At 38.0% G+C, this 22,426-nt stretch overlaps 1 long non-coding RNA gene across 1 annotated transcript; it reads right to left on the bottom strand.

Annotated features, from left to right (window-relative positions):
- Positions 1-1,116: 1,116 nt before the first annotated feature.
- On the bottom strand, positions 1,117-22,042 carry LOC104651586 (uncharacterized). Its single transcript, XR_745042.1, has 3 exons — positions 21,999-22,042; positions 2,846-2,931; positions 1,117-1,464 (listed from the first exon to the last, which is right to left on the bottom strand). It is a non-coding gene; the product is annotated as an uncharacterized LOC104651586 (long non-coding RNA).
- Between the last annotated feature and the right edge of the window lie 384 nt (positions 22,043-22,426).

Raw genomic sequence — 22,426 nt, 5'->3', positions numbered from 1 at the left:
TCATCAGATATGTCTTGAAACTCTGTTCTCCCATGCTTACATTTCAGCATAAACTTTTTTATTTTAAAGTGATTTAAATTGTTATAAAAATGGAGGTGTAAGAGTTGCTTAAGGGAAAGCCTGCTTTCTCTAGTTTCTAGGTTAAGAGACCCTGCTTTAACTTCATGAGATCCTAATCTCGCCACTCATCAGATTCTGCCCTATTGTATGTCTTTCATGCAATATTTCTAAAAATAAAATGCAAATGTGAAATTTATAGGAAAAAATATTTCTTAAGAGATTTCAAACAGAGAAAATTGAGGTTATGAACCTGCTGATGCAGACGAACAGCCACTTCTAATCAGTATGAACCAGAAGGAGAAAGCAGTAGTGGTATTGGTGACTAAAGTTATTAAGGATCCAGAAAATCCAAGAGGATTGTTAGAAGTAGGTGGGAAACCAACCACAAAAATTGAAGGGGTTTTTTGGAGACTATATTAAACCTTCTTTTGTCTAGAACTTGTTAGAGTCTCTATCAATTAAAAGCATTAATCTCTCTTTACAGGTAAAATGTGAGAGGGAAGGACATACTGAATAAATTACCTCTTCCCTGTTGTCCCAGAAATAAAATGACGAAAGTTGCTCCACATCCCCAATGACTACATATAATAAAAAGGAATGGCCAGGTGCAGTAGCTTTCACCTATAACCCTAGCACAAGACAGATCGATTGCTTGAGTCCAGGAATTCACGACCAACCTGGCTAAACCCATCTCTATTTTAAAAATATACAAAAGTTAGCCAGGCATGGTGGTATGCACTTGAAGTCCCAGCCACTCAGGAGGCTGAAATGGGAGGACTGCTTGAGCCCAGGAGGTGGAGATTGCAGCGAACTGAGGATGCATCACTGCACTCCAGCCTGGGTGACAGAGTGAGACCCTGTTTCAAAAACAACAACAACAACAACAAAAAGAGAGCGAAAAGCAAACGTTAATATATTATGCCATATTCAAGGCAAAGAGTTGATATCAAAGTTTTTGTTTAATATGGTGGAAAACTACATATTTTAAAAGGAGAGCAAAAAATATTTTTAATAAGCCACCCTTAAATTTACCAAAAAGAGTCAAACTAGAAAATGGAAAAATCTAATATAATTTTATTATTAATAGTTATCTACTGCTGCTTAACAAATTACCCCAAAACTCAATGGCTTAAAAGAACAAACTTTTCTTTTCACAGCTTTTGTGAATGAACCAAAAATTTGGGTGAAGCTTAGCTGGGTGGTTCTGGCTCAGGGTTTCCCCTCTACAGACTTGATAGGTGCTAGAGGGTCCTCTTCCTAACTCTTTCATGCGACGGTTGTCTGGATGCTTTCATTCCTCATGACTACTCACAGAATTATCTTTGGATCTCACTGCGGAGCTAGTGAGTAGCTTCACAATAGGGTAGTTGGCTTCCCTCAGAGTCAGTGATCCAAGGGTGCAAGCTGGGGGGAATCAGGGTGCTTTCGATCTACTAGTCACATATCCTTACTTACACTGTATTTTATTCATTAGAAGAGAATTATTAAGGCCAGGCGTGGTGGCACACACCTGTAATCCTAGGGAGACTGAGGCAGGAGAATTGCTTGAGGCCAAGAGTTCAAGACCAACCTGGCCAAAATAGAGAGACCTCATCTCTTTAAATAATTAATTAAAAAGAAGAGAAGCATCAAGTCCAGCCCACACTCAAGAGGCGAGGAATAAGCCCATGTCCTTTGGAGGAAGGATGTTAAAGAACTTGTGGACATACTTTTTAAACCATCACTTGACAACTTTAAAAACTGTGAGAGGTTAGTGGCAGGAAGGGCTTGGGAGGAGCACCAACTTCTAGAACAGAACAGAGAAGCCAGATACACAGAAAAACTCAGCTCCTAACTTTACTGCTGCCCCCAGAAACAGTACAAGACAGTCAACAAAATCTTGAGGATTCTTACCGAAACCTTCAAATCAGGACAGAATATATATATTGAGTGCATATGTATCTCTCCCATCTTCTGACTGAAGAATGATGGAAATGAATGCTAGAAAAAAAAGGGATAAATAGAGAAGTGAGCAACGGCTCTGATTCTCTGAAAAGTATGGAAGGCAACAGGATTCTAGGCTGAATTGGGAGAACAATCCAAAACCCCCGAGCAATACCAACACTGTTGGGGCCCTTCCCACAAGCCTCAGCATTCACAGTTCCTATGTCTGATAATTTTGAGTTTCCAACTGCAACCACCTACAACTGAGGGTTTTTTGGTTTTGCTTTTTGAGACAGAGTTTTGCTCTGCTACCCAGGCTAAAGTGCAGGTGGCACAATCTTGGCTCACTGCAACATCCACTTCCCAGATTCAAGCGATTCTCCTGCCTCAGCCTCTCAAGTAGCTGGGACTACAGGCTTGCGCCACTACGTCGAGCTAATGTTTTGTATTTTTAGTAGAGGCAGAGTTTCACCATGTTGGCCAGGCTGGACTTGAACTCCTGACCTCGAGTGATCTGCTCACCTTGGCCTCTCAAAGTGCTAGGATTACAAGGGTAAGTCGCAATACCCGGCCTCTGAGGGTTCTTTTGACCAGCAGAGCCCACTTGGCCTCTCGTGGCACAGGCAGAAAGCGCTGGGAAGTTAATGCCTCCTCCCAGCAATGCTCAAAGAATGACTGACAACAGGTAGGATAAATATCCAGTTTCTCCACTCTCAATTGCAGTAACTCTGATATGTGTTCTGCACTGTCTCCCAGAATCCCCTGGTGGGATTAAGCTGCTTCTATTGCCCACAAAACCAACCTTTTACTGGCGCACCCTTTACTGACTTTCTTCCCTTCCCTTTCTCACTTTTCCACTCACCTACCAGTGCTTTCTGGGACTTTCTCCCAAATAAACCTTTTCCACTCACTTTCTTGTCTCAGGTTCTGCTTCTGAGATAACCCAACCTAAAAATCAAAATAAAGAACAGAAAACGCATCCAAATGAGGAGTATGAACCCTGATATAGAATAATTAACAAAATCCCAGAAGACAGAGTAGAGCCCAGGTAATACAAAAGATAGTATATCCATGATTAGCGGTAGTATGTCTCTAGTTTTATAAAAGTGTCAACCTAAATAACAGAGAAAGAGTCTCTAAAAGAAAATTATACATTTTCAGAAATAAATCATTCCAATGGGAATGTGTGTGCCATAGTAAACTATATGCATATTCAGGGAGGTAAGGGAAGACAAAGGTTTTAAATGAAAAATTAGGAGGATGACATAATTGTTTTGAGATAATTTTCCTTGGGCTACAAGGATCAATAACAAGGGTGACACCAGTCCAAGTTTGGACAGGTAGTTGGGGGCAGATATTCTCGCAGAAGTATTTTTTGTGTAAGGTTGTGATAGCCTTTGAGCATGTTTGTGGTTTTGCAGTCTTTTGTGATAGTTTTTGTCACCAAGTATTCATGCATGCAAACCCTTCTCTTCATGGCCTTCCCTGGCTCTGTTTGTCAGAGTTTTTGTTTTTTAAAAACACAAGTGACTCTTTTTTCTTCTGACAACTTTCACAGAAGTATTCCTCTCTTGTTCTCCACCAAGCCAGCAAGCCAGCCAGCCATCTATTTGTCTATCTTTTATTCATCTATCTGTAGACATGCATAGAAATATGTCTAGGTACATGTACTCTGCCATGCTGCCATGGCTGCTGGCACATATGAGCAGGCATGAATCCCACTACCACCACCCCTATGAACCTCTTTGCATGGTACCACTCATTGGAGTGCTGTAGCCAGTAGACCAAAAACACATTGGCCCCTCCAGTGCAACAGGTTCCTAATCTCAAAGGACCAGAGAACAGGCAGGGACCTGGTACCAGCCCCAAAAAGTTAGAGCATGTAGACCAAGAGGACTGACCTGGGCCTTTGTTCCCTAAAATCTTCCAGAAATTAACTCAGTTAACTGAACCCACCTTATACCACAGTCAAACCCCAAAGGCATCAAAGAAGACTTTGGAAAAAAAAAAAAAAAAAACCTCATTCAAAGGACAACAACTTCAAATATTAGAGAATCACCAGCCCACCCTACAGAGATGAGAAAGAACCAGCTTAAGAACTCTGACAACTCAAAAAGTCAGAATTTTTTCTTACCTTCAAATAATCACACTAGTCCTCCTGTTCTTAACCAATCTGAAATGCCTGAAATGGCAAACAAAAATAAAATTCAGATATGGATAAGAATGAAGATCATTGACATTCAGAAGAAAGTCAAAACCCGATTAAAAAAAAATCTAAGGAACACAATAATATGATACAGGAGAGTGAAGATGAAATGGCCATTTTAAGAAAGAACCAAACCAATATGAGAGAGCTGAAAAACTCACTTCAAGAATTTCATAATACAATCACAAGTATTAACAGCAGAATCTATGAAGAAAGAATCTTAGAGTTCAATGACCAGTTCTCTGAAATAAATCAGTCAGACAAAAATAAAGAAAAAGTAATAAAGAAGAATGAAGAAAATATTTGAAAAATATGGGATTATGTAAAGAGACCAAATGTACAACTCATTGGTATCCCTGAAAGAGAGGAAGGGAAAGCAAGCAACTTGAAAAATATATTTGCGAATATCATCCATGAGAATGTCCCCAACTGCACTAGAGAAGCCAACATTCAAATTCAGGAAATATAGAGAACTCCTGCAAGATACTATATAAGATAACCACCCACAAGACACATAGTCATCAGAATATCCAAAGTCAAAATTAAAGATAAAATGTTAAAGGCAGCTAGAGAGAAGGGTCAGGTCACCTGCAAAGGGAAGCTCATTAAGCTAAAAACGGACCTTTCAGCAGAAATACTACAAGCCAGAAGAGATTGGGGGCCTATATTTGATATTCATAAAGCAAAGAAATTCCAACCAAGAATTTTACCTTCAGCCAAACTAAGCTTCATAAGTGAAAGAAAAATAAAATCCTTTTCCGAGAAGCAAATGCTAGGGGAATTTATTACCATTCAACCTATTTTACAAGAGGTCCTTAAGGGAGTACTAAATGTCTTAAGGGAATGCTAATGGCTACCACAAAAATACACTTAAGTACACAGAACATTGACACTGTAAAGCAACCACACAATCAAGTCTGCATAACAATCAGCTAACAACATGATGGGATTAAATTCGCACATGTCAATATTAACCTTGAATGTAAATGGGCTAAATGCCCCAATTTAAAGGCACAGAATCACAAGTTGGATAAAGAAGCAAGACCCCACTGTATGCTGTCTTCAAGAGACCCATCTCACATGCAATGACACCCATAACCTCAAAGTAAAGGGATGGAGAAAAAATTATCAAGCAAAGAGAAAACAGAAAAAAGCAGAGATTGCTGTTGTAATTTCAGACAAAGCAGACATTAAACCAACAATGGTCAAAAGAAAAGAAGGGCATTAATAATGATCAAAAAAGACAAAGAAGGTCATTACATAATGGTAAAAGTTTCAACAAGAAGATCTAATTATTTTAAATACATATGCACCCAACACAGGATCACCCCATTCATAAAGCAAGTTCTTAGAGACCTTGATTGAAAAAGAATGTTACAGATTATACTAATGTTTGTCTTATGTTATTTACTAATTCTAGGATGCAAAGACAGAATACAAGTTATAATTTCTGCAACTGACAAACCTGTTGCTGCACATATCTCTGCTTTGCAATAAAAAAAACCTGATGCAAAAAACAGGAAAGGGAGAGATGTAGGATATTAGTCTTGGTGGTAGGAAAAATTATAGGAAAGATGCAAGCCTACTTGGAAGGCTGGGAGCTTTTGCAAAAGCTTCAGTAAAGGGTTTTGGCTGGAGGCAGCCTAATCCTTTTACCTTGAGCTAATAGCAAAGAGCAAATAACAAGGGAATGTAGAAGAGTTTATGTAAATAGCTTGTTTACTCATGTTGCCCTAAAACCAACCTTTGATCATCTGTATGCATGACTGCTCTCTACTCGGGAAGTTGGCAATGTTAATCACCATAAATGGTGTTTGCTCGAGACCTTTGTTGTTAAATCTGTTCTAAAATAAATATGAGCAACTCTGGCATATTGGGGCTGCATGGCCAGCCTCAGTCTTTGGGGTCTATAAGCTGTGGGGTGCCCTAGCTGTGCTCTTACAGGCAAAACACATGTATCTTTTATCTGTGAACTCCTTTCATTTGTCACTTGGCCAGAGTCTGTGGGTCAGACTCAGCAGTGAGTAATGTTGGGTGTCTTCTCATATGGCCTTTGGCTGCATGTACATCTTCTGAAAAGTGTCTGTTCATATCTTTTGCCCACTTTTTAATAGGATTATTTGTTTTTTTCCTGTTAAGTTGTTCCAGTTCATTATAGATTCTGGATATTAGACCTTTGTCAGATTCATAGTTTGCAAACATTTTTTTTCCATTCTGCAGGTTGTTTACTCTGTTAGTAGTTGCTCTTTAGTTCAATTAGGTCTCATTTGTCCACTTTTGTTTTTGTTACAATTGCTTTTGGCATCTTCATCATGAAATCTTTGCTAGGGCCTATGTCCGGAATGCCATTTCCTAGGTTGTCTCCCAAGGTTTTTATAGTTTTAAGTTTTACATTGAAATCTTTAATTCATCTTGAGTTGATTTTTGTATAGAGTGTAAGAAAGGGGTCCAGTTTCAATCTTCTGCATATGGCTAGCCAGTTATCTCAGCATGATTTATTGAATAGGGAGTCCTTCCTCCATTGCTTGTTTTTGTCAACTTTGTTGAATATCAGGTAACTGTAGATGTGTGACATAATTTCTGGGCTCTCTATTCTGTCCTATTGGTTTATGTGTCTATTTTTGTACCAATACCATGCTGTTTCAGTTACTATAGCCTTGTAGTATAGTTTGAAGTCAAGTAGTGGAATATCACTGGCTTTGTGTGTATGTGTATGTTTCCTTAGGATTGCCTTGGCTATTCAGGCTGTTTCTCAGTTTGATATGAATTTTATTGATTTGCATATGTTGAATTTTATTGATTTGCATCCCAGTGATAAAGCCTACTTGAACGTGGTGGAGTAGTTTTCTGATGTGCTGCTAGATTTGGTTTTGTAGTATTTTGTTGAGGATTTTTGCATCTATGTTCATCAAGGATTTTTTTGCCTGATATTTTTGTATGTGTCTGCATGTCCCTGCCAGGTTTTGGTATCAGGATGATGCTGGCCCCATAGAATGAGTCAGGGAAAAGTCCTTGCTCCTCATTTTAAGGTAAAAGGTTCAGTAGGAATGGTACCAGCTCTTCTTTATAGATCTGGCAGAATTTGGCAGTGATTTTGTCTAGTCTTGGGTTTTTTATGGTTGGTATGCTTTTTTTTTTTTCACTGATTCAATTTCAGAACTTGTTATTGTTCTGCTCAGGGATTCAATTTCTTTCTGGTTCAATCTTAGAATATTTCCAGGAATTTATCAATTTCTTCTAGGTATTCTAGTTTGTGTGCATAGAGATGTTCATAGTAGTCTCTCAGGAGTTTTTGTATTTCTGTTGGGTCAGTGGTAATGCCCACTTTGTCATTTCTCATTGTGGTTATTTGGCTCTTCTCTTTTGTTTTCTTTGTTAGTCTAGCTAGCAATCTATCAGTCTTATTTATTCTTTCAAATAACCAAACTCACAGATTCCCTTATCTTTTGTATGGTTTTTCCACATCTCAATTTCCTTCAGTTCATAAGTGAAAGAAAAATAAAATCCTTTTCTGAGAAGCAAATGCTAGGGTATTACTTGGCACCTCAGTCCAGTGTGTGCCATCACTGAAGGACCCCACCAGGGGTATGTTAATCCTTTCTAGCTACACAGTTGCATTGTTAGAGACTAGGAAGGAGTTGCATTGTTAGAGACTTAGACTGCCTAAGTAACAGGGTGGGGAAAAAGGCAGATTTAGAAGATAGGTTAATAGAGTGTAGCAGGTACAGGTAGCAGGCAGCGTGAGAGAATAAAAAAGAAACAAATTATCTGGAGTGAATGGGGTTTGTGTTTGGAACAGGATTGACTAAGCCTCCCAAGTTGTCTCCTTCAGCATCCCCCAGGTATGTTTGGGGCTGGTGTCATCCAAGGAAGTCACATCACCCAGGGCTGCAGGTCCTGCAAGGCCATTTCCTTCATTTCTGGTACACAGTTGGGTCCTAGCCATGCCATAGTATGGTTTGATGCATCATGCTAGATTTCAAAGAGGGCCTGGAGGGTGTGAACACAAGCATAACATCTTCCCCATGTTAGCAAATCATTTGGAGCACCATACATTACTATTCACATCTTTCCATAAAACTGCAGATTTTAAGTCTTGAGAGGTTTTAGCAAAGTGCTTTTCTATAGCAGATTGAAACTTGTCATTTAAATTTAAGAAATTAAGGGTAAATAAGGCTTGTGCTAGTAGTGTTCCAGGGTCCTTACTCATATTTACTCTTTTTTGTATTCTGAGCATATTTTTAAGGGTTGAGTGAACTACTTTTGTAGGCAAACCTACAGTAGTACAAGATAAGAACTAAAGTAATTTGTCTTGTAATATGGCCTGCATAATCAGAGAATGCTATCTGAAGATCTAGGATAGGGGTACTACTGCTTCAAATTGCTTTTTACTCGAAGGAATTCTTATGACATCAGGATCATAACCTAGCAACAGACTGCATTGTTTGCAGCCTGTATAGATGACTTTACTAACTAGCTGGATATAGGAAGATAGTGTTTTAGTCTTGGTATGTGAGCAAAAAATCCATTCTAGGAAGCATAGCCCTGGAGCCATCTGTCCTAGTAATCCTGTTGGGGAATGTTTAGTAGGAAAAACAAACAATTAAACTGAATATTTTGGGTCTATGTGATGAAGTTGCCTCTGAGAAATAGCTTGTTCTATTTCCTCAATCTCCTTTTTTACTGCAGGGGTTAAGTACCTGAGAGAATCCAGGGAAGCACTGCCTTTTAAGATAGAAAACAGGTTTTGCAATTTATCAGCAGTTATGCCTAAGGTGGGCGAAGCCAGTTAATATTGCCCAGTAATTTTTGATAATCATTTAAGGTATGTAAGTTGCTAGTATTTAAATTAACCTTCTGGGGTCTTATTGACCGGGAAGTTGTTATGTATCCAAGATATTTCCAAGGAGAGGACATTTGTACTTTTTCAGGTGCTATGATTAAACCTCTTAACTGTGTATTATGCCCCATTTGGGCTGCCAGTAATATATCATCCATAAAATGAATAATCTTGCATTTAGGAAATTCTTTTCTACTGGGGAGCAAAGCGTGATTTACACGATACTGACACATGGTGGGACTGTTCAGCATTCCTTGAGGAAATATTTTCCAGTGAAATCAGTGAGCTGGTCTTTTATTATTGATAGCTGGTATTGTAAACACAAATTTTTCTCTGTTCTGTTCTGCAAGGGTAATGGTGTAAATGCAGTCTTTTAAGTCAATAATGACTATAGGCCAATCTTCAGAAATTGCCACAGGGGAAGGGAGCCCCTGTTGAAGAGGCCCAGTAGGTTGCAGATTAGCAGTAATAGCCTGTAGTCATGCAAAAGTCTCCGTTTGCCAGACTTTTTGGGAATGATGAAAATGGGCAAATTCCAAGGGCTGTTAGATGATTCTATGTGGCCAGCTTTTAATTGCTCCTCAGCTAATTCATGGGCTTGCTATAATTTCTCTCCCTTTGAAGGCTACTAGTTAGAATGGCTATTATTAAAAAGTCAACAAATAACAGATACTGCAAAGATTGCAGAGAAAAGAGAACACTTATACATGCTGATAGAAATATGGATTACTTCAGCCATTATGGCAGGCAGTGTGGTGATTTCTCGAAGAACTTTATACAAGATCCAGCAATCTCATTATTGGGTATATACCTGATATAGTTTGGCTGTGACCCCACCCAAATCTCAACTTGAACTGTATCTCCCAGAATTCCCACATGTTGTCAGAGGGACCCAGGGAGAGGTAATCGAATCATGGAAGTTGGTCTTCCCCATGCTATGCTCATGATAGTGAATAAGTCTCACAAGATCTGATGGCTTTATCAGGGTTTCTGCATTTGCTTCTTCCTCATTTTCTCTTGCCACTGCCATGTAATAAGTGCCTTTTGCCTCCCACCATGATTCTGAGGCCTCCACAACCATGTGGAACTATAAGACCAATTAAACCTCTTTTTCTTCCCAATCTCGAGTATGTCTTTATCAACAGCATGAAAACAAACTAGTACAATACCCAAAGGAATATAAATAGTTCTATTAAACCATAAAGACACAGGTGCATGCATATGTTTATTGCAGCATTATTCACAATAGCAAAAACATGGAATCAACCTAAATGGCTATCAGTGATAGACTGGATAATTAAAATGTAGTACATAACACTATAGAATACCACGCAGCCATCAGCCATTAAAAAAAATGAGATCAGATCCTTTGCAGCAACATGGTTGGAGCTGGAGGTCATTATCCTAAGTGAACTAACACAGGAACAAAATATCACATGTTCTCACTTATAAGTGGGAATTAAAAAATGAATACACACAGCCACAAAGAAGAAAACAACAGATATCAGGGCCTACTTGAGGATGTAGGGTGGGAGGAGGGACAGATGGAAAAACTACCTATCAGGTAGTATTACCTGGGTGACAAAATAATCTGTATACCAAAGCTCTTTGACACACAATTTACCTCTATAAAAAACCTACACATATGCCCCTGAACCTAAAAGTTTTTAAAAATATAAATTATAAAAGTAAATAAAAGAAAGAAAAGAAGGAAAGATGTCTAAAGTCATTTCTTATATTAAGTCTAATTATGTCTACATGGTGCAATCTGGGGTGTTTTTAACCTTCGTATTTGTTCCTTTCTATTATATGCATTCTCTGTAATAAGCATGTATCAAACAACAGTAATGATTGTTTTCTTTAAAAAGCAAAAATTGAGGGGGTGGGAAAAATAGATGTTGGTCAAAGGGTTCAAACTTGGAGTTGTAAGATGAATAATTTCTGGGGACTTAATATATAGCATGATGACTATAGTTAATAATAATATATTGTGTACTTGAAATTTACTGAGTGGATCTTAAGTATTTTCACCACAAGAAAAGGTAACTGTGTGAGGTGGCAGATATGTTAATTAGCTTGGTTGTGGCCATGATTTCACCGTGTATATGAATATCAAATCATCACCTTGTACCCCTTAAATCTATACAATTTGTATTTGTCAATTATATCTTAATAAAGGAGAAAAGAAAACAAAAAAAAAGCTAGAATTATGCCAAGAGATGAATAAGAGTAGTTTTCATTCCAGATGATGTGAATTTAGATGATTGTGATTTTCTGTGATTAAAGATACAGATGAGTTTCTGTATCTTTAACGAGAAGTTTATTTTTCTTCCTTGTTTCTACCAAATCAGTCATGACTTTTAAAATCAATAATACATAGTGTTGATTAAAGACCACGAAGTAGGCAGTTTTACACGTTACAAGGTAGAAGAAGATTGTTTTAAAGCAATAAGTTGCTTTAAAACTTTTCAGAAAGGTAAATTAACAATATAAATCAGGGGTCTTCGAAACATTGACACTTGTGATCCAGTAATTCTTCTATGTATTTAGCCTAAGGCGGTGTTTTCCAAAAGTTGGTCCCACCATCAGAATAACTCTAGCCCCTCCAAAGACGTCTGAATCAAAATCTCTGGGACTGAGATCTTGGAATTGTGCATTAACAAGTTATCCTGATAATACTTACATATACTAAGGCTTAAGCCCTACTGGCCTGAGGAAGTGAGATTCATTCATCAATGTTTATTCTCTACTAAGAATCAGGCTCTGTTCCCTGCACTCGGGACATAGCTGTAAATAACACAGAAAAAGTCCTTTGACTCATGTATCTTTTTTTTTTTTTTTTTTTTTGAGACAGAGTCTTGCTCTATTGCCCAGGCTGGAGTGCAGAGGCATGATCTCAGCTCACTGCAACCTTTGCCTCCTGGGTTCAAGCATTTCTCTTACCTCAGCCTCCTGAGTAGCTGGGACTACAGGCACATACTGCCTCTCCTGGCTAATTTTTTATATTTTAGTAGAGACGGGATTTCACTGTGTTGCCCAGGCTGGTCTTAAACTCCTGAGCTCAGGCAATCCTCCCGCCTCAGCCTCAGAAAGTGCTAGGATTACAAGCATGAGCCACCAGGCTTGGCCTGTATCTTATTTTTTTAGTTAAAAAAAATTAACATAAATCTACAGATTATAGTATTATTTATGACAAAAATAAGAAGTAATGGTAATATTCAATGCTATTTTAAAGAATGACAAGGGGACACCTTCATTACATGTTGTCAGATGAAAATAATTATGATCCCTTTTTTTAAAATATACATGTGTGTTAATTAAAAGACTACAGGGAAATACATATGCACAAAAATATTAATATTCATTTCTGTTATCTCTGAAAAACATGATTATAGGTTATTTCTATTTCCTTCTTTCTTTTTGGTATTTTGTAAATTCTTAGCATAAACATGAATTACTGACATAATCAGAAAAATACATAATGTTTAAAAAGGTTGATTTAAACACTAGAGAAAATAGCAAATTTCCAATCCTACGTCTATTTTTTAAAATATGTGTTGATTTAACAACATTAGCACGTAGTTACTTTTCTTACTGACCTAAAGCTTAGAACATTCTATTCCCATTTTGCTAGCTATTCATTTTCAATTTCAGTCTTAAGAAGGTGGGCTTTCAAATTCTCTATAAGAGGAGAGTTCAAGAAGACTCCTAACATTTAATTTTTCTTTTTTCAATTTTTAGTATTTATTTCTTTCTTTGGCTGTTTGTGTCCTCTCTTATTTCACCTGTCCAGCAGGGTGGTAGTCTAGCCACAGTCTGCCAGCAGAGGCATTACTGAGCTGCTGTGGGCTCTGCCCAGCTGCTGTGTGAACTTCCTGTTAGAACTGCCTTGGTAATGGTGGTCTACCTCAGTAATAGTGGACTGCCTCGGTAATGGCAGACTGCCTCAGTGACGGACTGCCTCGGTAATGGCAGACTGCCTCGGTAGCGGCGAACTGCCTCAGTAATGGCTGATGCCCTTCCCCTCGCCAAGCTGGACTGTCCCAGGTCCAGCTGCATTTTCTGCAAAACTCTCAATCCGGAGCATTTCAGATTGCTGGTCTTTGTGGAGGGTGGGACACGCTGAGCCAGATCACTTGGCTCCCTGTTTCAGCCTCCTTTTTTTTTTTTTTCAGTTTAATGCATGGCTCTGTATCCCAGGCATTCCAGGCACCTGTTGAAACTACTGTCCAGATTTGTGTGAGTTTTTGTGGGGAGACCTGCAGAGCTGGTTGAAACAGCCATGCTGGAAGCTCATGGTGCTTTTCAACCCGGGAATCTCCTGGTCTGTGGGCAGTAAAAACTCGTTTGGAAATGTAGTGATCACTCACCCTCTGCATTCTTCTCACTGGGAACTGCACTCCAGAGCTGTTCCTATTTGGCCATCTTTGATCTGCTCTGGACTCTGCTATTTCCTTTTACCAAACATTTTAGATCTCTTTCCATGTCATGTTATAGAGATGTACAGTATCTTGGTATTTATACAGTTAATGTTGGATGTCAATATCTTGATTTAATTAATAAATTCCTCTCATTTACACATCATATTTTATAACATTATTGCTGATATGTAAGAAAACTATTGATTTTGGCAAGTTTATAGTCATTCCTGACTTTCTTATTGATACCTCTCATTAGACCTCATTGTTTTTTCTTTGTCTTGAATTTTCTAGAAAGACAATTCATTATTGAAGGATCATGACATTTTTCACTCTTTCTTCTCAAAATCTCCCATCCTATTTCTTCCTGTTGTCTTATGCTTTGGGTAAGACCTCTAGAAGAGTGAATAATAAATGTTACTAAGCATGACCATCTGAATAATATAGGTAAAAGTTGATATTTTGGGTTCTAGAATTATCAAGAGAGCTACATGATCTAATTAACTTGTGCAGACCTGGCCTGAGTGTGCTTGTTCTCAAACACTACCTTGCTTTCACATAACCTTATAATACACTGTGCAGACAGAGGGTCAGGATGAACCTGTTTAATTGCAGGCTGCAAAGTCAGAATGAGGAGGTAGTAGGTACAGTATTGTAGGTGGATCTAATTTTCAGTTTTCTATCTTAGACATAATCTTGTTCTATACCCAATTTCCTTTTTCTGCCACCTTCAATCATGAAGTAAAAAAATTAAGAATCATGTTTCTACTGTTTTCATATCTGTCCTATCCCCAGACATCTCTACTTGCAACTGGATGGTGGTACTGGAGCTGATTCATCAAGTAATAAAGGGCTTACATGAATACTTGGTATCTTTCCAAGTCTTGGTGACAGGGATAACTAATATAAAAACTTCAGTAGAATTACTGATATTATTAAGTCCATCTAGAAAGTTGCTTTAAATTGAGTGAGGGGAGGGCAGGTTGGTATTTAAAAATTATTTCCACTTGACCTAAAAATCAGGCTAGAAAACTGGACTTATGGCTTTCAATGGGTTTTGGAGAGGAAGCAAAGACTGTTTGAGGTCAGCACAAAATTGTCAATACCCAAGTTGGAAAAGTTGGAAAGTAATGCTGTTTTTACTTAGTCTCGTCTTGTTCTTAGTAATTGCTTCCTTTCAACCATAAAGTTGTTTAGTGTAGGAGATATATTCCAAGGCTTCTCTTTATATTCACTGCTGCAAGATCCCATTTTAGCATAATTACAGTCTTGGAATTGAAGAGACAGGCTCACTCTATCTAGCTGTGCAGCTGGCTTTCTCAAATGACAATACGATGGCTCACCAGCTTAGCAACATCCAAGGCTATGAGCCAGAGGGAGGCCCTCATGCTGAAATTTTGCCCTTGCTTTGTCTGTATTTCCTCTGTGAAAATGGAGAAATGGTTTAGAATTTTTAAAAGCACAAAGTTTTAAATTCTCTGAGGGCTTTTAAAGGGACACGCTGAGTTCCAAATGCAGATTTCAGAACCCCAAATCAGAGATTATTCATCTTTGCATCTCAAATAGATATTACTGAGAGAAAAAAAGATTTTTCAGAGCTTTTCTCCTCCTTATAATCTTTCTTTCTATGAGAAGACTAAATAAAGTCTAAGCCAGGCGCAGTGGCTCACACCTGTAATCCCAGCACTTTGGGAGGCCAAGGTGGGTGAACCACTTGAAGTCAGGAGTTCAAGATCAGCCTAGCCAACATGGTAAAACACTGCCTCTACTAAATACGCAAAAATTATCCAGGTATGATGTCATGTGCCTGTAATCCCAGCTACTCGGGAGGCTAAGGCAGGAGAATCGCTTGAACCCAGGAGGCGGAGGTTGCAGTGAGCCAAGATCACGCCATTGCACTTCAGCCTAGGCAACAAGAGTGAAACTCTGTCTCAAAAAAAAAAAAAAAGGACTAAATAAAGCCTAAATTTGCCTACCTCCTTTACCTGTAGATGATTCCACATTCAACTTGACTTGAAATTCTTTTCATGATTTGAAATAACTTGCTCACCACAAGTTGTTCATACTCAACCCTCAGTTATCTAAAGACTTAAGTTTACATCTACACTGATTTATCTTCTTCTCAAGAAGACCAGAGTCTCTCCTTTCTTCTATTCAGCTTGCCCAGATGTATTCCCTCCTGTCCCCAAGTTCTGTTTGTCCTTCCTTCACACAAATTCATGCATCCATGCCCTTTCTATACCAATTATCACAACCTCAGCTTAGATCTTTATATCTATTTTCTGAACTACTAAAAAAGCTTCTTAAATGATCCGTCTGCTTCTAGGCTCTCCCTATCCACACTCTTTTAAAGGTAGAATCAGCCTGTGAATAGCACCACTAAACAATAATGAACAGCAGACTTAAAAACATACTAGGTGCCAAACAAGCACTTGGAATACACAGATTTTGAAAGACTCTTAGGAATGGACTTTCTGCCCTGTTCAAACTGATGTCTCCCTGTCAAGTTCCATATAGCAGTGGTTTTCAAATTTGGGGTGGAGGGGGAGGTTTTTGCCTTCCAGGAAAGATTTGAAGTGTTTGGAGACATTTTTGATGGTTACGATTAGGGTGAAGGAGGGAGTTACTGGTATCTAGTGTGTAGAGGGCGAGGAAGCTGCTAAGCATCCTAAAATGTACAGGAAAGTTCCCACAATAAAAAGTGTAAATTACAAAATCTCAATGGGGCTAAGGTTAAAAAAGTATGCAGATGTTCATAAATAACTGATACATTTTCTCTGGGTTCAATGCTTCCCATCTCCATATAATCAAATCCTACCCATTCTTCAAAGCTTGTTTCAACCCCATCTCTCCCCATTCTCTCTCAAAGTTCCCAAAGCACTTCTAATCTGTGTCACTCACAGGCAGGGTGGCTCTTACCACTCACAGTGGCTATATCAAGCATTGTCTTCCTTTGGAGGTCTTGTTTGTGTCCCACGTGCCCTATCTTCCAATACCATATCTTGTCAGAGCACAGCTGCAAGTCACTGGACCCATATTTCACCGAATTGCCCACAGCGCTGACCGTAGGGCCCCACACACATTACACAATTAGTTAATATTTGTTATTCAAAGATGAATCCATCAGCACAGAAACTGACAACTGAAGTGGTCAGAAGAGAAAATGCTGCAGGGCTCAAATTGGGGCAATTAATCTACAGCAATCTTATTGAGAACAGAGATAAGGGAAATGGGAATACAGAGAAAGATAGGAATGAGGACCCCAGGATGTACTACCTAGGATAAAAGAGTTAGAATGTGCATTTAGTTTAATATGATTTGCTTTGCTGGAAAAAAAGAGAAAAGAATGTGCATTTAATCAGATTCTTTTCATATTGTGGTAAAATACATTCAATCTCAAATTTACCTTAACCATTTTTAAATGTACAGTTCGATGGCATTAAGCACATTAATATTGTTGTGCAATCATCACTACCATTCATCTCTAGAACTTTTCAATCTTCTTCCATTGAAATTCTGTATGCCTTAGACACAAACTCTGCATTTCCTCCTTTCCCCAATCCCCAGCAACCACCATTCTACTTTCTGCCTCTATGAATCTGTCTCTTTTAGGAACCTCATCAAAGAGGAATCCCATACGATATTCAGCCTTTTATGACTGACTTATTTCACTTAGCGTATCTTCAAGGTTCACTCATGTCGTAGTGTGTAAGAATTTTCTTCTTTTTAAGTATGAATAATATTTTATGATATGTATATACCACACTTTGTTTGTCCATTTATCTGTTGATGGACATTTGGGTTACTTCTACCTTTGGACTGTTATTGAAATCCCTGTTGTGAACATGACTGTATAAATATCTGTTCAAGTCCCTACTTTCTCTTCTTTTGAGCATATTTTCAGAAATGGAATTATTGGGTCATGTGTTAATTCTGTTTTGAATTTTTTAAGGAATTACCATACAATTTTACATTCCCAGAAGCAATGCACCAGGGTTCCAGTTTCTCCACATCCTCACCAACACTTGTTATTGTCTGAATGAGTTTTTTTTTATATATAATAGCCATTCAAATGGTGTAAAGTGGTATTTCACTGCAGTTTAATTTGCATTTTCCTAATGACTAGTGAGGTTAAACACCTTTTCATCTGCATATGGATCATTTATATATATGCCTTGGTTAAATGTCTATTCAAGTCCAACTTTTAATCAATTATTTGTTTTGCTGTTGTTGAGTTGTGGAAGTTCTTTATATATTCTGGATATTGATCCATTATCAAATACATGATTTGTAAATATTTTCTCCCCTTCTGTGGGTTGCCTTTCATTCTGTTAATAGTGTCCTTGGATGCATGAAACTTTTAATTTTGATGAAGTCCAACTGAACTATTTTTTTCTTTCATTGCCTGTGCTTTTAATGTCATAGCCAATAAATCATTGCCAAATCCAGTGTCATGGAGCATTTCCCCTATGTTTTCTTCTCAGAGTTTTATGCTTTCAGCTTATGCATTTAAGTCATTGATCCATTTTGAGTTAACTTTTGTATATGATGTAAGGTAAGTGTCCAACTTCATTCCTTTGCATGTGGCTATCCAGTGTTCCCAACACCACTGAATGAAAAGACTGTCCTTTATCCCATTGAATGGTCTTGGCACCCTTGTCAAAAATCATTTGACTTTATATGACAGAAATTAATTCTGAACTCTCTATTCTATTCCATTGGTCTATATGTCAGTCTTTATGCTGGTACCACACAGGTTTGATTACTGTATTTTGTAGCAAGTTTGAAAATCAGTAAGTATGAGACCTCCCACTTTGGTTTTCTTTTTCAAGATTGGTTTGGTTATTCGGGCTTCTTTGAAATTCCATATGAATTCTAGGATGATTTTTTTCTGTCTCTGCAAAAAAATGTTGTTAGACTAGGGACTGCATTCATTACATCTATAGAGTACTTTGGGTAGTATTGACATCTTAACAATATTTAGTCTTTCAATCCATGAGCACTGGATGTCTTTTTATTTATGGTGTCTTCTATAATTTCTTTTATAAGCATTTTATAGTTGTCAGTGTACTAGTCAATCAGATCTTTTAAAGAATGTTATTTTTTTGTAAGCAACATAACAGTATTGACCAACAAATCATTTGACCTCATTTACCACAAGTCTCTTTCAAGTTTTAGCTGCATATATAGATAATTTCAATACAATTATAATCATTTCATGAATCCAATTTTAAACCTGGGTTTCTTTCTTTTTCTTTTTCTTTTCTTTCTTTCTTTTCTTTTCCCTTCTTTTTTTTTTTTTTTTTTTTTTTTTTTTTTTTTTTTTTTTTTTTTTTTTTTTCTTTTCTGAGACGGAGTTTCGCTCTTGTTGCCCAGGCTGGAGTGCAATGGCGCGATCTCGGCTCACCGCAACCTCCGCCTCCTGGGTTCAGGCAATTCTCCTGCCTCAGCCTCCTGAGTAGCTGGGATTACAGGCACACGCCACCATGCCCAGCTAATTTCTACTATTTTTAGTAGAGACGGGGTTTCACCATGTTGACCAGGATGGTCTCGATCTCTTGACCTCGTGATCCACCTGCCTCGGCCTCCCAAAGTGCTGGGATTCTTCTTTTTTTTTTTAAAGACAGGATCTCACTCCGTTGCCCAGGCTGCAGTACAGTGGCACAATCATAGCTCACTCACTAAAGCCTCAAATTCGTGGGCTCAAGTGGTCCTTTCATCTCAGCCTCCTAAGTAACTGGGACTACAGGCACACACCACCATGCCTGGCTAATTTTTCAAATTTCTTCATGGAAACAGAGTCTCTCAATGTTGCTTATGCTGGTCTTGAACTCGTGGGTTCAAGTAATCCTCCCAAAGCCTCCCAAAGTGCTGGGATTACAGATGTGAATTACCACATCCAGCCAGAACCTGAGTTTCTTTACTTATTATTATGTCCTACTGATTTTTCCATGTTTTCATATAGTCACTTTAATAGATTTTGAGTGTGCTGGACCAATAGTGGACTCTGGGAGGAGAAAGGACAGCCAGTGACCAAAGCTTTGGGAAGGGGTAGAAATAAAAAATGCTCATTTTTTTTTTCTCTTTGAGTAGTGAAAATAAATACTTCCTAAGCAAAAATGAAAACAAGAGATTCAAAGACTGCCCCAGGGAAACCCTTTGGTGCTTGAACGACAAGAGTCACAATTCGAAATATATTGACTGTCTTTAATTATGTCTCCTCTGATTCCTCTCAAACCCTAACTCTAAAACATAACATTTAATATTCACAATCCATCTTAAAAGACAAGTGTCCCAGAGCATAAACAACATGTATTTCCTGTACTTTTCACAGTGGATGGTGGATATATTTTTATCCATCTGCAACTCTCGAATACTCAGAGTTTTTGATAGATGTTCAGAAATTCTATGAAACTGGATCAAATGCAAATATGTTTTCATATGAAGAGCCCATCTTAAGAATATTTGATTTTATTACCTTTCTTGTAATACAAAACTAGGCTGACAGTGTTAGGTGTTCAACTGGGAGATATGAATTAGTAAAGACAGGTTTTGGAAACTTTGCCGAGCCAAGCTTTTTAATCAGAGTAGTGAACATGCCCCTACAGTGAAAGCAGCCTGTATCCTAGAATTATCTCTCCTCAAGTAGTTAGAATGAGCCTGTACATAGTTGACTGCACCCATGAAAACCCACAGCCTCACCTTTCCTTTCCAAGATTTGTGCCATTTCTTGGATAAATTTGAGGACTGATGAAATGTAAGCAGAAGCCCTAGATTCCACTTTTCTTTAACTGCTCACTACCTTTTTAATTTTTTTTCTTAATTTGGAGACCATGTATTTCTAATGAGAATTTCTTAAGATATTATGGACCAAAAAAATTGACCAATTCCTTTTCTTCTTATTATTCATTATCATTATCATCATCATCATCATCATCATCATCATATTCTAATTTTAAAGCTGTTTATATACATGTCTCAATAAATCAAATTTTTCTACTATCACTACTTTCTCTGGGTTCAGGAATTAAAACATGGTTACATCACTTATGGTATTCCTTTTAATTAACTTCTGTTTCCCTTCCCACTCACTTTAAAATGAAATATTTTTTAACTGAAATGTTTTGATAGGCTTCCATTAAAACTTTTTTTTTTTTTAATTCCCAGAGTTCAGCCCTAAAAGATCTGAGACCTTACTCAGATCTCAGAGGTTTAATAACAAACACCCTACTGAACAGCTACTAGAGAACTCATTAATTTCACTTTTCAGGCTGGGGGCCCAAGGTGAGCTGCTTCTACCTGTGGGACACACACACACCTTACTGTAGAGTGCAAAATGCACACATTTTAGCCAGTCACTTTCAGCATGTTCCGGAAAGTAGATGTCTCCATTAGGTAATGTCAGAGAAGAAAAATGTGTCTCAATTAGTTGCCAAAAATGCTTAGTGAGCATCAGAGAGATGCATTCTGCTTTCCAAATTATTAAGCAGACTATTCAGAAGTACTGAAACATTCATTTTTCATTGCCAATTGTTGACCAGAAGCCAAGGACAGCTGTCTTCCTCTGATGCCCTATGTTGATGCCCACAGGAACTCTCTCCTTTTAGGGTTCAACCCACTAAAAGGTGTGAAGGAATGTGCATTTAGCAGACTGACATCTAGGATTTGACTGAAGGATTTTAAGCGCAGAAACCCATGGATCCTGGAAGGGCAATGAACTACCTTTGGAAGCATTTGTCTCAGTAATAGCAATGTGTCTGGGTTTCTCAGCATAGATATACTGAAATAAGCAATCATAGTCTGTATGTTATTTGTACGTATAAATGTATAAATGTACAAATAGGTATAATGCATCTTTCTGGAAGGTAGGACCTGAATCTAAGTCATGATATAATTAAAATGTGTCATTTTGCTTGATGTATACAAGTGGTGCAGTGAAAACATCAACATTTCTGAGAAACTGTTTTTGAAAATCAAGTTCTAGGACAGTCTGCCTCAGAATTATTTGACTTTTAAAAAATGCAGATTTCTGAGTTTTCCTTGGAACTTGCATTTTAGCAGATACTCCAGGAAACGGCCTTTTTCTTAAACATCTTTTATCGAAGAAGGACTCCCTGAAAGTCCCCCTGAGAGGTCTTAAGTTCTCTCCCTTGGTAGAAAGAAGGAATTAAGCATTTACATTGCTGAATTGGTTTAGGCAAAACTACCCATTAAAATAAAGAGCAGCCGGTAGCATTATTATGATGTCTGTCAAGTAAGTCACCTTTTCTCATTCTGGCTTTTCCTCCATTTTTCTCTATTATGCTCCGGCTGTGAGCCCTCAGTTATCTCACTGATTTTTATCTAGCTCTCTAAAGAGAAGAGACTAGCTACTATGGCCACTCCATTTAGGGCATGACTCAGTAATCAAATGACTATTGTGTATTAGTAACTCACAGTCAGTGACTAGAATCCTAGCTAGATTTTTCCTTCTGATCACTAGGCTGCTTGGGTTGCTGTAACAAAATATCACAGACTGGATGACTTAAACAACAGAAATTTATTTACTTACAGCTCTGGTGACTGGAAGTTCAAGATTAAGATGCCAATCAATTTAATTTCTAGCAAGGGCTCTCTTCCTGGCTTGCAAAGAGCTGCCTTCTCGTTGTATGCTCCTATAACCTTTCCTTACTTAGTCTGTGTGCTTGCGAGAGAGAGAGCTGATATCTCTTCCTCTTCTTATAAGGGCTCCAACTTTATTGGGTTAGGGCCTCACCTTTATGACCTCATTAAATCTTTGTTATCTCCTAAAGGACCTATGCAAATACAATCACATTGGGAGCTAGGGTTTCGACAAATGAATCTGCAGGGGACAGAAGTCATTTCATAGCATTCCCTTAGCTGGGGAATGAATAAATAAATTCCGGTGCATCACTACAATGATATACTAATCAGCAGTTAAAAAAAACTATTAAAACGCAAAAGAACATAGATAGATTT

Source organism: Saimiri boliviensis, chromosome 1, assembly GCF_048565385.1.
Source record: "Saimiri boliviensis isolate mSaiBol1 chromosome 1, mSaiBol1.pri, whole genome shotgun sequence".
In the NCBI taxonomy this organism is placed as follows: Eukaryota; Metazoa; Chordata; class Mammalia; order Primates; family Cebidae; genus Saimiri; species Saimiri boliviensis.
This window is presented reverse-complemented; position numbering and strand designations above follow the sequence as displayed.